This window comes from Camponotus vicinus, unplaced genomic scaffold (assembly GCF_025532165.1).
Source record: "Camponotus vicinus isolate PSW18456_S1 unplaced genomic scaffold, iyCamVici1.0 SCAF_8, whole genome shotgun sequence".
NCBI lineage: Eukaryota > Metazoa > Arthropoda > Insecta > Hymenoptera > Formicidae > Camponotus > Camponotus vicinus.
The window spans coordinates 8,028,236-8,043,894 of record NW_028141980.1 but is presented as its reverse complement, the minus strand read 5'-3'; the positions used below and the strand labels follow the sequence as shown (position 1 = coordinate 8,043,894).

The 15,659-nt window shown below is 27.8% G+C and overlaps 2 protein-coding genes across 8 annotated transcripts in view; one reads left to right on the top strand and one right to left on the bottom strand.

Moving 5' to 3' along the window:
• The window catches only part of LOC145976101 (uncharacterized), a 78,627-nt gene that overhangs the window by 3,254 nt on the left and 59,714 nt on the right, over nt 1–15,659 (top strand). Inside the window, exon 1 of one of the 3 annotated variants that reach the window (XM_083107053.1) lies at nt 14,607–14,686. The exons of the other annotated variants lie outside the window; for them this stretch is intronic. The gene's annotated coding sequence lies outside the window, so the exon portion shown is untranslated. Of the gene's footprint in view, nt 1–14,606; nt 14,687–15,659 lie in introns of those variants that run through there. 3 annotated transcript variants of the gene reach the window in all.
• The window catches only part of Fmrfar (FMRFamide Receptor), a 49,970-nt gene that overhangs the window by 19,265 nt on the left and 15,046 nt on the right, over nt 1–15,659 (bottom strand). The window lies entirely within an intron of this gene.

Sequence of the window (15,659 nt, the reverse complement as noted above, 5' to 3'; positions counted from 1 at the left end):
TATTCTCAAATTTTTTTTGTTCTTATATATATTATTTTATTAAGCATACTTATTCTTTGCAATTTAATTTTTACTTATAAAATATTAAAATAGTGTGCTCTACAAGCTTGCTTTATTTGATAATATTATTCAATTAATAATAAAATCAAAACGAATATCAATTGTAAATCGAATTTTCTTCTAGAATAAAACTCATTTTTTTAAAGAGTAAATAAAACACACTGAGAAAGGATCTGTAAATAGAATTGTAAATGTTATACAGAACAATTAATTTCCTTTCAATATTTCTAATTTGAATATTCTCGATAAAATTATCAATTAAAATGATCATTTTTAAATTAGTTTTCTTCGGATGAAACTATAAGGAAAGTCAACTACCTCGACAATGCATTCGGCAATATTTCTTGAATGCATTCTGACAATGAAAGTAATTTATGAGAAATGCGCGAATGCACGAAATGCATCCGACTGCAATTTGCGGTTCGCACAAGCAACGCATTTTTTTCGGTATGTCGCACATTAACTTGCGGCTTTATTACAGCTATTGCCACGGCAGATCTTTCTGTCTTTCTCCCCCGCCGATCTCTACGTTTCTGGCTGGCAATCGCGATTTTTAGACAAGAAAACATGTCGACATTGAACACAAAAATATTTTATTTTCGTATTGTGCGACTTTCTTTTGTTTCTCTTCATCTTAAATAAAATTATAGAAACGATTATATCAATAATTTTAAATTATGCAAGTTTTATTAGACAAAACAAATTAGAATCATTTAAAATTTATTCTTATTTTATTGATTATGTGATTTGTTTTATTATCAAGTAACCCAGTAAATGATGGAAAAAAGAAGTCTTTCGAATGTTATATTTTATAATTCTTATTTTAACATTATTTTAATTTATTCAATTAGGACAATTAATATAACTTTAATCTCAAAATTTGTTTTTGTTCTTATATATATTATTTTATTAAACATAAATATTTTTTAAATAAAAAATAAAAAATTTTACGATTTAAAGGATTCTCGTAGTTATCCAAAATATTTAAGCGTCTATATTTACTCGTGCTTCTGTTAACGAAAAATAACGGCTTTACCAGAGATCAAGCGGATTGTTTTCTCAGGCAAAGTTTTGCTCCTATCCGTTGAATATCGATAAATCTTTTTTCGCGAGTTTATTCCGGGACTTTATATATATGCGTGACATTGTCGTAGGTGTTGCGCGAATACGGTATCCTCCGTATTCCTAGTTCAACTATGTAGGATCGAAAAATAGTATTTATATCGATGTGCGAGGAAGATAGATAGAGAGAGAAAGAAAAAGCAAGATGTAGTCTATTAATACATATAATAATTCACGAACTAATAATAAGTTATTATATAGAATTATATTAATTTTTGAATTATAGAATTTGAATATTTCAAATGATATATAATAAAAATATATCTTATCATAACGCTATTTATTATTATGGATAAACAAGAGAAGATATTTCAATCTTCTCACTACAACTAATTTCTGTCTTGAATTAAATCTCAGTCAAAACTGAAACATATATTTTTAAGAATTTGATTTAATTAAATTAGAAGATTTAGCCGACTACAAATTAATCATGACTCGGCTCTAGTTACTAGGTATTTCGAACGGTCAATGTGAGTATCAAGTGAGACGATGTCGGAGACTCGTTGAAGGTTGGCTGGCGCGTACATTTGTCGCTGAAACTTTTATTTACCAAGTGGGTCGCACCGATGTTACGCTTAGTTTCGTTGCCCTCCCGAAGTGGAACGGTCAGGAAATGAGATGGGATTAGTGTCAGTTGTAGGTAATAATGGCCAAGCGTGAACACGGCAGCTGGTACCAGTGTCGTTTCCACTGCGGACATTGCGGAAGAAAGCTCTGCTTGAAATCTTGCTCTTCGTGTATTAGCATAATTACGTAATTTCCCTCATTCTGAACTCTAACATCAAAACAGCATCAATCTCGTCGTCCAAACGATCGTGATTCCTAAAATAGAATCTTGTTTCTCGAAAATAATAGTTTTATGCAGCAATGCAAAAGTAACATACACATAAATAAAAGCACAATTATTAATTTTTGAATAGAAAATAAAATGAAAAATTCTAGTAAATTAATAAAATGATTTTACTCCCTATCTAACTTTATATTTAGATACTAATAAAAAAAATTTTATTTAATTAATTTGTAGCGAAAGCTATTTTGATATTTTATCTCAAATAATAAAAGAGAAAGAGAGAAATAATATGTGAATAATAGAGTTAACGTGTCTACGCAGATATACTTTAATCGTTTGCACGGTTCAGTCGTTAATTTTTAATTAGTCACATGAGAAGAAACTGAGTCAGTCTAATTATATTATCTGCTAGTCGAGCAATCTATTTCTGAGAATGTTTTAACCTTTCATCTATTATTCACATTATACTTTATTTATTTCTTAACTTATCTTGTAAAGAGGATTTTATTTTATTTCAAATATCATTTTTCCACGTAATTCTGTTTAATCCTATGTAATTAATGCTAGTATAAAAAGTTTTCTTTTGCATATAAATTTATATTTATTGTGTGCTTCTAACAAAAATGTTTATAATATTTATATTATTTTAGAAAATTAGTTTTTCTAAAAAAGATAAAAATTATATAGTTTGTATATTTTGTCATCATTTTTATCGCTTTCCGTTACTTTTTAGCGTTTAATTAACTAATGGATGATGGATAAACGTTTTTTTGATTAAGTACATTTTTTAAAGTTGGCGATGCGTGAAATCATTTCGCCATTTGTTATAACTACAACCAGACACCTCGATCGCGGCCGCATAAACAGCAGAATTATTTTCGGTGCTACACTCGTCGCATTTTATGTTCATCGTGCCTCGTCATTCTTACGTATGACCTATTTTAGTGACAGATGAATAACTATTTTTTAAAAGAATACACGCATCATTACCTTTCTGGGTAAATTTTTTCGGATACGTTTCTGAAGAATTCTTTTTTACTTTTAAACATGATTCTCTTCTGTTAAAATTATTATTTAAAATATCACTTTTAAATCATACGAATAATTTTAGAAAAATTGCATATTTAACAGAAATAATCTTTGATAAAAGAAAAAAATGTATTAGATAAAGCGTAGACGCGATTCGGTTTCTACTCATTATCTCAGTTCATTAAAGGATTAAAGTATCCTGACAAGCGTCTAATATTTACTTTAGTAAGCATTGGATGTGTTTTCGCGCTCAAACGAACATGTCAACATAGTCTCGTAAATTCTTGTAGAAATTCGCGACGATGCGTTTTAAATTGATCAACACGGCTTTTATACGAGCCATTTGGCAGAGTTGGGGGAATCGATCGTAGGAAAATCTAAGGTTATGACAGTTTCATTGAGAGAGCTGTATTTTATTAATATGTACGTTCTGATCACCCTATTCATGTTTTGACATCAATTAAATGAATTTATTAGTGATTTTGTGCATATCGCCACAAAGGATAGAGATCGTTTGATAAAACCTGTTTCTGGAAAGTCCAGTTTTAGTATTTAAAATTTTAGATACAATATTTTTCTCATAGTCAATTTAAAAGTTATGTGTAAGAAATAAAATTATATAAAATATTATATATAAAATATTTTTATAAATTTATAAAATATTTTTATAAATTTATAAAATATTTTTATAAATTTATAAAATATTTTTTATAAATTACAAATATTATTTATCGCTACAGGTGTAAATTTTTTGATATTAATGTAATACATATATTTTATAATTTTTTAAATTTTGTTATATAAAAGTTGATTTAGAGAAAAGTGCTTTTGCTTTCTGTAAAGAAAATTTATCGCAAATTTTATTTATTTCCATAAAAATCGCTTAGTTTTGCGAAAAAATTTTTAAATAAAATAAAAAAAATATTGGAATTTTGAAATTTGTAAAAAATTTTTCGCCAAAAATTGCATATTTCGAATGGAGAATATTCAATATATAATGCACGGAGAAATATGATTATATTTTGGAAACATTTTATTACTACTTTGAAATAAGAAATTCTTATGTTAAATGAAAAGACCATTTTGTATGGGCAAGATATATACGTTTACTCTTTGAAATCGATGTTTCCAGCTGCTGAAACTACAATATTGGAATAAACTACTGAAAGAATTTGCTCAAGCATGATACGATAGTTTAATGTTGCGTAATCGAGATAGTTTAATATTATCATTTATAACAGAGCAATATTTGAACAATATTGCCTTTATAACTTTTATAGATATGATGTATGTTTTGCAACTTCTGTTTATTATTCTGTTTATTGTGTAATTTTTACTAAATAAAAATAAAGAACAGAAAAAATTCTACTTTTTTCTCTTAAATCAAATTTAATTTGATTAAAACTTTGATTGCACAGATAGCTTCAAATATTTTTGAATATGACTATTTATAACATTTATACAAAATGCTAGAATTGAACGTTTCATTTAATGCTAAAAATGCAACACTAAATTTTAAAAAATTTATATGTTTTCCAAATTATTAATCATAATTTTTTTGAGAAAATATTAGACAGCGATATATCCATTCGGTCTATTAATTTACTCGTTATTATTACTAAGGCTTTTAGTTAATATTAACATAAATTTTAAAAAATCAACAGAATCCCAGTAAAAAAGTAATAAAACCGTTATTCGACGTTTTAAAGACAGGCTACGCAAATAAAGGTGAGAAAACAATTCGTTTTATCCGTTAAACAGAAAGAGTCTATCGTCGACTCTAAAATGATCAGCTGTCGTTTTCGTTATTGCCAACCCTCTAAAAATACGAGTAGCCTCTCTTTGCTGCGAATCTTATCCCTTCTACCGCAGAGCTTTGAGTCAACTATAGGAACTTCTCGGTTAATTTTAACCACTAAACACAGTGTTGGCTGAATACTGTCCGACAATCTCGACAGCTCTGCGAGACTGCGTGGCCTTGATGACTTTGCGAAACGCGGAGATGGACTTTCTCTCGCAAGTTTGAAATTTGCATTGCCCTTTCCTTCTTTGAAGAAAACCCAAGTTTGGTCGTGGAGTAAATTAAGTTTCAATTAAATAAACTGCTTACGAATTTACATTCTTCTTTTTGTGTCGCAGTTGCACCTAATCAACAAAAGTCTCAAATACAATTTTAACTGATATTAAAGAGTTCAAAAGTGCTTTTAAACTGCTTCGGAAACATTACTGGAGAATAAGATAATATTAATTCAAAATATATTGTGTAATCAGACTTAAATTTTCTTTACGAATTTAATTGTCAAATCATAAAAGAGAGGAAGAAAATTGTAATCTCAATTTATTTAAATTTGTTTTGAACTCTTATAAAATAATATAAGACATAGGACTTCAATAAATTGAAAATAATTTTTTAAAATTTAATACAAAGATTAAGCGATGAAAACTTAGTATGTATATTAAATATGAAAGAGAGAAATTAAATTGTATTCTAAAAGTTGAAATTGCTCCCCTGTTCGTGCGATTGCCTGGTGTAAAATTAATGAAAGACGAAATTAAGATTTTTTTTGTCTCATTAATCTTTTCATCCCGTTAACTGAGCGAGACATTTGAGAGGTGTTTATTCGCGATATAAACTCTTTTTAAGTACATAAGATTCGCGGTATACAAAACGCGTGTTTACCGAGCGGAAAATCAAATGTCTCGACGTTGCGAGGAAGTTATTTCTGAATAAATCCTAAGATGTAGTTTAAAAATATGTACAAAGTATATATTTAGAATTTTGGAATTTCTATAACTAAATTACATGCATGTATGTATTTTCTGTTTTTTATAATTTAAATTATTACTTTTTCTCTGTCTTTTTCTTCCAATGAATAAAATGCGAATACAAATGCATATGTAGATATAAATAAAGAATAATATATTGCGATATTAAATTATATTACGCATAAATGTACAATATATATCTAGTAAATTATATTTATATTAATACATTCATGTTAAAAATAAGCGAAAAATGAAAAATCTATGGTTTCTTATTCTACATTCTGCGAAAAATTTTGCACAGAAAAATAAATTCTTCTTTTATATTAACAAAGCGACAGTGAGATTCATTATGGATTCATTATTCATGCATCGGATAAATAATCCAGGCATTTGATACGATATAATTGTTCGGAGTAATCGCATTTCGACAACGAGCGTCAACTTTTCCTCGTAGATTTTTTCCCCGTTTTATCTTCTATAAGTAAGAGCCAGAGCTGGGTAACTATCACCAGACTATCCTCTCAAACTCTTGAGAGATAATAGGATTATAGCGCGAGAGATTACCAGCCATACAAACAACTTTAGAACAGTTCGTATGACGTCAACTGGCAAAATAATCAGCGTTTATTTCATGACGGCGTCGTCGTACTAAATCAGAATTGGAGAATGTGATAGGCTGTGAAGGGTTCTCAACAATGCTCTAATCTATTTTTTAATAACTTGGCAAAATCAATTTAAATAAATTAATTTAGATAATTATAAATGAACGCTTTTTTAAATAAATAAATTAATCAATAAAAAAGATAATTAAAAAATATACATTTATAAAGAAAAATTAATGAAAATTAAGTTAAATTTTTTTTCCTCTTTCTTTCTCTCTTTCTAAAATCTTTTCTTTATATATATTTTTAAAAATAATATTTTAAAGTTTTTAGAAAGTTTAGTCTAAATCTCAATAAACTGTTGATTATTGCTCGTCGTAGACATTCCACGAAATCTACAAACCGTAGGGTCAATATTTTTTTACATTTGCGTCATATTTTGTCGACAACTCTTAACACTTTAACCTGTATGGTTACGTAGATCCGTTTTCGCAGCACAAGATATAATTGAGGAATTCCGGCTAATTTCTTTAGCGATGATTAATTCTATTCAATGTTTTCGTTTTTAAAACGCTTAATACGACTTGACTGTTAATAATGACATTAAGTTGTTTCCATTTTTATTCTTCTATTATTTCCTTAATTTTAAATGTCAAATTCCGCAAGTTTTATTGCCACGTCAAATTGTATAATAATGTGCTTTGCTTATAGTTGCGGAAAATTTTTATCATTTATCGGAGAATTCGCGGCATACCTAATTCGTGATAAGGAATAAGATATAGGAATCGATGAATCCTTGAAATCGGCTATTAGTATAGGAACGTTATTCGGGGAGGATTTGAATTATAATGCATTCCCGATATTCAGTGAAACAGCATTCCCACAGGCATCACGAGAAAGGGTATCTGGCTTATATACAATCAGGGATATAGTCATGACAAATTATATATTTCTTAAAATAAATAATAAATAAATAAATAAATTTCTTAAAATAATAATAAATTTCTATAAAATTTAAAAAAGGTTTAATTACATTGTTTTCGTAAAATGGGCCTCCCATTTTGTTAAAGTATTGTAAGTGAAATTAGATCCCTTTTATTTCTTCATTTATTTTTTATTTCTAATTTTAACGACGATTCTTTTCTTCCTTTCGTATGAAATTGATCAATTTCATATGAAAATGCTTTTCATTATGGTTGTCCTTCTTAAAAATTATAGATGTTTCTTTTTAAAATTATTGCTCCTTTTTTTATCTGTCCTTCATTCTTGATGTAGACACATTAAAATGTAATTTGGATAATGGTATTTTTACGACGAATTAAAATTGCGTGCTTTCTTTAATGCGACCATTGAGACTAATTTGCAAATGCAATTTGCAAACAAAAATACAATTTATAGATAATGTAAACCTATTAAGAAGATGATATATTCTATTTTTGAAGATTTTATTTCTCTTGCAAAACAATATTGATTTTTGTCGTATATTGAAATTTCAGCTAAAATAAAATGATATATTTATTCATGACAAATTATATATTTACTTATTTTTTCTTAATTGCCACATTGCACACAAATTTGTTGAAATTTCATGTTCAAAATTATTTATTCATAATAAATAAATATTAAGAGTCGAATAATATTAATGCGAAAGTTTTCTTAGATTTTAACGAATTATTAAATAGAAAAAAATTATAATTCTAAGTTGGATGATTAAATGAAGCTTCTCATATATATTTACAGATATTTAAAATTTAATCGAAGAATATTTCAAGTTTTTATCTAATTTAAATCGAAGCTTATTGATACGTCATTGAAACAAGCGCTTTTCTCAATATTTATGTTGGTTTTAAGGCGACTTTATATAAGCAAGAATAGAGAAGAGATAAACCAAAAAAGATAAAATAAAAGAAGGATAAGTAAGTCACAAGCCTACGAAAATAAGGACCACTTTAAGAGGTTCCGTTAGATTCGATTATATCAAGGAGTCCTTCTCCAGAACTCATCGCGCGAAATCGAGGTTATCAAACTAGGTAGTTTATGACGACGAAGAATCACCCGGGTGAAAAGAGAATGGGCATATTTACTTCGCTAATCTTCGTCTCTTCATGGTTCCTTCTTCCCTCGCTTTCTAACATTTTTCCTTTATTCTGTCTTTACCCGCCTTATCTCGTTGGTAAGAATACGTGCCAAATAAATTTCGCGAAGTAATCTACATCGTGGATTTTCTCTTTCTGTGTCCAGAAAAATCAAGGGCATTGATGAGGACTTTCTTCAGGAACGAATGTTGGCGGAATTTTTTTTTGTAGATGTTTAATTAAAACTTAAATATCGACTTCACAATGATTATGGATATCTTAAATTACTATACCTCAGTCATTCAAATTTCACTTTTTCTCGTATTAATGTAAATTGGTATAAATAATATTTAATAATTTAATTAACTTATTGTAATATTTATAATAATATTTAATTTTAATAATATTTAATTGTGTATTAAATAATAAATTAATATTTATTTATTTTGAAATGCTATTGATAAATTAATATTTATTTATTTTGAATTAATATTTAATTATTTTGAAATAAATTAATATTTATTTATTTTGAAAAGCTATTGATATTTGCAATTTTTCATCGATTGATAACTTTAAAAATATATCTATATTTTTTATTTTACAAAATATAAATTTTCTAATGGCGTATAAAATTTTCTTTGAAGAATAATGTGTTCACTCTCGTAGAATTTCAATTCATCGATATCTTTTTGTGTTTCGCAAGCTCGCTTTACCTCGATTTTCGCATTAACGAGTTCCTTCAAGTTTTCTTATTTCCGTACATGCATTTCACAACGGATATTATTTTCCTTCCACGAATCGAATCTTTTTCTCCAATGTTTATAGACAAATAACGGCATCTTAGGTACAGACTAGAACTTAGTTTCCGACCTAATACCGCTTCCGCAACTTGCATCCTCGCAGTTAAAATTTCTCGAGATTTCCACCGGAGGATTGACGGGAGAGTAATCCTAGTTTCCAAAGATGCGTCTGTACAATTTATCATTTTGTACTTTTGGAACTTAATTAAACTTGTGATATCGATTTTAGTGTAAATCGTAAATCCATGATTTTACGCTCGAAAAAGTATATTACATACGATTTCCAATCTCAATAAAATTCCTCATTATCGATGAGAGAGAATTAGACTTTTTTTCTCTTTCTTTATGATACAACATCTAGAATATTACGTTTGCAGCTAAAATTTCTGGATTTTCAAGCTGAAAAATATGCATTATGTAGATCGATTTACAGAACTAAAAAATTACATTATATCGAATGTATTTTCGTTAGTACATTTTATTATTACAATTCTGATATAATTATTCTGATATAATTATAAATATATATTCTGATATATTTATGTGATATAAATATAGGTTTTTCCTTTCTAAATAAATTATTACCATCAAAATATTTGATAAAATATTTTATTCCCATTAGTTTGTGTCTCATTGAAGCATTATCAATTAGTAATTGATTTAATTACCATTCTGCTTTTAATACCTGTTAAGAATGCCGCGCGTACGAATAATTAAATTCCGGAGAAATTCGAATAAATCTCCGACCATTACGTTTATGACGGAATTGCGACCGTTGTTCATTAATCAAAAAGAGATGGTGAAAATCGAGTAAGTAATCATTATAATAAATTTACATAATGTGCGATTCTCCAGTAAATCCTCGCAAATAGAAAAGTGTTCACAAATGTTGACGGCAAAAATTAAAAATTCAAGATCAATCGGTTTGTTATCTTTTATGAACGTTTTACATGCAAATATAATTTTCTTTCAGTAATATAAACGACAGAAACAAAGCTAATAATAGTGTATAAAAATAGCGTTTGATTATTTGAGATGTAGATGAACTTATTTCAGATGAATTCGACACAAAAGGGGATTTTAGTCAAGTAGAATTTTAATACAAGCAAATTATGAATTATATTTAAAATTATAATTATAAACAAAATTTTTCGTTAAGCCTGTGATTGAAAAATTGTTACAATGGAATTTATCTAAAGCGATTAAAAAAAATTAATCCTTCATATCTATCATATTTCTCGACTTTATAATCTCATCCAGCTTAAAAATAGAATTCATAGAAACGGAATGTATTATCACCATTGTCGAAATAATGAAGATTCGTGATGCGAACTCAAGTCTGCTAAAATTGTAACATTATAACATCAATCTGCCTGCATAAAGGCAAGCAAAATGTATGACAAAAAATACGTGCAAATTACGATTGATAATATGTCTCTATCTTGTGTGATTTACGATGTAAAGCAAATTGGATTAAACGTGAAATGGAAACGTGATGGAAAAAGCAGCGATTTTGCTCTTGTAAAATATATAGAATATTCTATTGTACTCTCTCTTCCTTTTTCCTTTATGTTACTTTCAATCTCCTAACATATAGATACTATTCTTTATTTATTAAAAATTACTATTGATATATTAATTGATATAAAAATTATTATTGATTGATATATTAATCAGCATTATCAATATTATTGTTTAAGAGTGTTACTGTCAATTGTATTGGTTAATTAGAGAATTATTAGAGAAAAAATATTTTATCGATTTTATAATTTTCTTTTGACTGTTTTAAATTTTATAACATTTTATAACAATTTTATAACATTAGAAAAATAAATAAAAATGCCTTTAAACAATGTTGTAGTAGATTTAAAACTCTGTATTGTTATATTTGATTATGTGTTGTAAGCGCGTTTTCCGAAAAATAATTTCTCTTCAGAAATTATTTCATTTTTCTTAAATTCTATATATCTAAACTCGTTTATCTCGTGCCACATAATGGGTGTCGTAAAAGTACTAAAATACTAAATTAATGATCGCAATTTTAGCGCGACAATGAATAATTTGCCCTGCGAATACGCATTTGTACCTTCGGATGCAGTGTCGCTATTTCGACAGTTAATCAAGCGGAAGAGCGCATTTTATCAAAGCTTCTCCGTTATTGTGCGCCGAGCTGTCTTATTCTTCGTTTAATCAACAGAAGAGACATCGTTCCACTTATCTCTGGCTGCTACGATAGGTGCCCCGTCAGACTTATGTGTAGCATATACCACCGAATATTTCGCGATAACGTAGGATGAAAAGGCACATGGAATGAAAAGGAGCAAACGTGCTCGTTCCATTCAAAGTTATTCCTATTTCACGAGAAATATTCATTTGGTAACAATACGAAAATGTACTAGCAATTCCATGATTACATTGGATGTTCTCATTCATTTCCACACTTTTTTGTTTATTATGAAACGTGCACTGATTAGATTAATAAATTACATGTATCTAAAACAACAATAGCACGATAATAATTATAAATAATAATCATTATTATAAAATAATAATTAAAAATAGTAATTATAAAATACTGATTAGATTAATAAATTAACATGTATCTAAAACAACAATAGCACGATAATAATTATAAATAATAATAATTATTATAAAATAATAATTAAAAATAATAATTTTAAAATAAATTACAATTAAGCTTTAATTTAATTTAATTTAATCCATATGTCGCTTTCTGATAAATATGATTTAAAGAAATACGTATTTGCAACTTTCGATTTAATCTACGATTAACATGAACATTTAAATGTAGAGAAATGTGTTTTCGTCTCCGACGAGAATTCATCATTTTCAGTCAATGCGATTCGATCGGTGAAATATTGTGAAAGCGGGTCGCACATTAGCTTTTGACTAATACGAGAAACTGCAGCGCAAATTACATTTCGATGTCCCTTATGGAGAATCAACTCGTTAACATCTCTATGGTAATTCATGACGAGGCACTGGAGGAGTGTCAGGCGAATGGTACAGGCGTGGGATAATATAAGTACGGCCTAGTTTACACAGTAATATATTCAGAGATTTAGGAGCATCGACTATTGTAATCCGCTGCAATTAAGGATACAAGCTCGACGCGCAATTAATATTCTCGATGAAATTACGATAATTTTGTTCCCTGTATTCCATAAAAAATAGAAAAAAATTTGTTGTTTCGTCAAAGTAATCCTTGCAAAATATTTTCCAATTAAACATTAAAATGTGGAAAAAATTTTTTGCCTGGGAAATGTTTATAATCAAGGAAATTTTGAAAACTGCAAAAAATATAGTGTCTTTTTGTAAAATATTCGTGGAACAAAATTAGAGGAGAATTTTTTTTAAAAATCGTCGTTAATTATTTTATTATACATATATTAGATCTCTTGTAAAAGAGAGAGAGAAAGGAAAAGAGAAACATTGCACTCAAAAATTTATTTTTTTCAATTTTTTGTTAAAACCCAAAATAAAGTGCAATGTTGGACTGTATTTTCTTTATCATATTGAAGGTATAACTTCGATATTTAATACCCTAATGGCATCATCTAATATCCTTGTCTCCAAAATCCGACTAAGATTTACTTTAAATTATAAATGAAAGTATCAAAATCCGATTAACATTTACTTTAAATTATAGATGAAAGTATTAGTTTTCTTTTATCCTCTATATTAATGCCGAATAAATTCTATTTTTTATAATTCTGCTTCTCTCTTTCTTTCTCCTTTTCTTTTAATCTTAAATCACCGATTTTCCACAGAATGTTTGCCCGACGTCCTTTAAATCTTTTTAATCCTTCACTTAATACCTTTTAAAAGCTCGATTTTTCACGTTTGTGAATGAAAAGGATAACTGAAGTAAAAATAAATATCTTAAGCGCATTATTTATAATAATTTGTTGAAAAATGTTTTGTTTTATCAAAGCAGAACTTATTTTATTAATGTTACGTCATAAAATAATTTGCACGATAATGTGAAATTATACATATGTGTATTAATTTTAATATAGCTCTTTCTCTTTTTATGTGAAATCAAATTTTTTAAATTCCATAAAATATAAATCCACATATATTACATCGATAGTGTCTCACTAGTTACTGAAAAGTTTTACTTTTTAAAGCTATTTTAAAGCTTGTGTTTTTCCTCTCAATTTGTAGATGCGCAATGAACGTCACTTTTGGCATTATAAACATAATGTTTCACTATTAACGAGCATATTAGACTTTGAAATTTCGTCATTAAATTTGTGTATTTCTCGCAAATGCGAGAAATAGTGAAACTTCATGATTTGGAATTGAGATATGACCGGCACGTGTTGTTTAAACAGAGATTCGTAAACTGCTATTTCGTGCGTAAATGTTAAACTGGCCGGAAAGTGTAGTAATCTTAGTTTAAGACTGTGAATTTAACCTGATGTAATCTGATTTGTCAAGAGCAATTTAATCGTTACTGTCGTTTCATAGAAATTTTTTCTCATTTAGACAAGGATCCGATTATTCATTAAAGCTCAAACCTTGTATAATCTTATGTTTCTTATATTGATTAAATTTGACTTTTTAAAATTTCAATTACATTTAATATTAAAATATAATTTATACACACACAAATTTAACTAAAATTTTATAATTATAAAACTGCAATATTTTAGGATAAACTAAAATTGTACATAATCTGTCAATATAATGCTATCTGTTATAATTTCGTTATCGATTTATCGTTAGTGTTGGGTCGTCAAGAAATAAAAACGATCACGGCGGAATAAATGCTGCTATAAAATCTGTAACGAAACTAGACATTTACATTCCCCACAGTCATCTGGCGTTCCTGCTGGCCACCAGACCTTTTTTCACATTCGTTTCATTTGCATACATAGTCATCCGGGAGCTACAATTCATTTCTTTGTTCGAATTTGCACGCAAGGGAGATTCATCTATCTTTTTGAAAGTATATTTTCCCATAGGAAAAGTGGGGCATAAAAAAACAGGGTTGTCTGTCTATAAAAATATAATAATCTATTTTATTCCAATATAAAAAAACCACGCATTTGGAGATTAAATTTTCTTACGATTTAGAAAAACACACATTGTCAAATAACGAAATAATTCGATTTCAAGTGCATTTTATCCGTCACTGTTTTAAATCACAAATATTATACTTTTTGTCAAGTTTCGTTATTCGCGTTTGTAAATAATTTTATATTTTTATTTTATTTATTTTATTGTATTGTTTTATTGTTTATTTCATTACAGAGAGAGTTTGTCTGTAGCTCTGAGGAATGATAATTTTTAAATATCATTTTCGAAGCAATAATGTGTGAAACTGTTCTCATCATATAAATGATAAGACGCTTGATTACGTTTCGTTTTCCCCTACGGAACATTTTCCACGTCGTGAAAGTTCAGTGGAAGCACGTAAGTGGAAAATGCGTTTGCGTTATTTTTAGGTCGTGTCTCTGACGTACAATGATTTTTCCGGCGAATCGCTGCATTTATTTCGCCAAATTATGGATCCACGTCGCGTGAAATAACAAAGTGTGAGATTTTTGCGCGATTAAAACCGAAAGTTATGCGCGCTTGAGAGAGAATTATTTCAATATTTAGATTAAATATAAAGACGTATTTGTGAAACTAATTTGAAAGTCATGGAATAACTGAGTTAAATAATTAAAAAAATTATATTTCTGCAAAAGTAAATTTTTCAGAATAGATAGGAAAATTATAAAAGCAATTTTTGTCTGCAGAACGAAGGCAATCGAATAACCATTCGATATCTTCGTTACAGTATTTCATATTATCTTGACAAAAAAACGTAGCTTTGTAATATTCTTCGTTGGTAAAAAGTACAATTTTACGAAAAATGAATGTATGACATTTTCGAAATAATTATTAAATATCATTATGTTTACATCAGAAATATTAAAAAAAATATTAAATAATATTTAATATTTCTGATATAAACAATAATATTGCATATCAAAAATGGAATCATAATCAAGTTTTATGTTTTTACATTATTATTGTTATTATATTATTATCAGTTACTTTATATTATTAACTCTTTCTCTTGATCAGCTTAATTAAGTAAAAACCTTAATTAAGCGCAAAAATCAATAGTATTTTAAATGGAAATAAATGGACATCAATCAAAAATTTAATTATACGTGCATGAGAAACAATGATAATCTAAAGATTGAATTAATGAGATTACATCGTTATAAGTTCAAGCTAATTATTTAATATTAAATAACAGTTTTTTTATGCCCTACTTTTGCAAAAGTTTAAAAACATCTTAACTAAAATTCGAACTGAGTATCTTCTAAATCTTTCTCGCTAGAAGTTCCCGTACGCGGGAATTTTTCACGTATTTTTATCGTATATCCTCTTA